Source organism: Vigna angularis, chromosome 6 (assembly GCF_016808095.1).
Source record: "Vigna angularis cultivar LongXiaoDou No.4 chromosome 6, ASM1680809v1, whole genome shotgun sequence".
Classification (NCBI taxonomy): Eukaryota; Viridiplantae; Streptophyta; class Magnoliopsida; order Fabales; family Fabaceae; genus Vigna; species Vigna angularis.
The window spans coordinates 22,426,283-22,427,453 of record NC_068975.1 but is presented as its reverse complement, the minus strand read 5'-3'; the positions used below and the strand labels follow the sequence as shown (position 1 = coordinate 22,427,453).

Sequence of the window (1,171 nt, the reverse complement as noted above, 5' to 3'; positions counted from 1 at the left end):
TGTATCAAAAAATGTTTCAGGTAATATTTATTATTATTATTATTATTATTATTATTATTAATATGTAAACAATATGAAATTATTAGAAGGAATTGTTACATCTTTATTTCAGGTTTTTCATTTCCAGGACAGAAGCAATCGCAGCACTGGTTGCGGCATTGCTTTTGGCAATCAGGAGCACAGCGCAGTTTAAAACAAGCAGTTACATCATGGCAGCGGTGGTTACAACCATTCACAAATCCTATAAAATTTGTTGATCTTGGTCAAATGATTAGTTAAAGAAATATAGAAAAATGTATAAAAGAAGAAAGTGAAACGTACCTGTTGCAAATATTACGAGACATAAAACCATCAAGCATGGAAACAATACTGGACTTTTTGCCATTGCTGTTTCTCTCTGTTTAAAGGGATATTTAGAATAATTTTTCAAGTTTCAGAATTGTGTCTCTTATGATATTATTTATAATCATAATAATAATAAAATAATAATGATAACAATATTTACAATAATGGTAAGAATAATATTAATGAAGTGCATTAAATTATAAGAGACAAAGATATATTTAAAGTTGAAGTTGAGATTTGAACTCTTTGTTTTTATTACTAGGTACCACATTCAGCGTTTTATTTATATAAGTAATTTCATGTGAAAATTCAATTTTTGAAGAACTGATCCAAAAGTAGCAAGTTGGATTGAAAAAATTTTAAGATAAAAATTGACACTTGTGTATGGTGAAGGCACACCTTATTACAAATTTAACTGAAAAATCAATTCAGTTTAAAAAAACATGGAATTTATCAATTTACTCCAATATCATGATATACTAAATTCAACAATTTCTTTACTGAAAAGGGAGACAAATTACTGAAATAATAAATATTAGTCATAAATAGATCCAACATGTACATCGACAGTCTATGGGTTAGATTAGGGATGGAAAAAAGAACATGTTCACGCATATTTGTACGTGAAGCGGGTTGTAGATAATTTAATATTTGTTCTTTTTAAATAGTTGGGTTCGAGTATTATATTATTTCGATATCATATTATTCATATTCGTGATATTCGTTGTCTATTTAAAAATTAAAATTACACTTTTCTTCCGTTAAATTTTCTTATTTTAAGTGTTGTGTTACCGTTTAATATTTGTTTAGCTATTGTGTATTATTA

The 1,171-nt window shown here is 26.7% G+C and overlaps 1 long non-coding RNA gene across 1 annotated transcript; it reads right to left on the bottom strand.

The window, feature by feature from the left end:
- On the bottom strand, positions 1-428 carry LOC128197579 (uncharacterized). The gene is made up of 2 exons (XR_008250169.1): positions 322-428; positions 1-241 (listed from the first exon to the last, which is right to left on the bottom strand). It is a non-coding gene; the product is annotated as an uncharacterized LOC128197579 (long non-coding RNA).
- Positions 429-1,171: the final 743 nt, after the last annotated feature.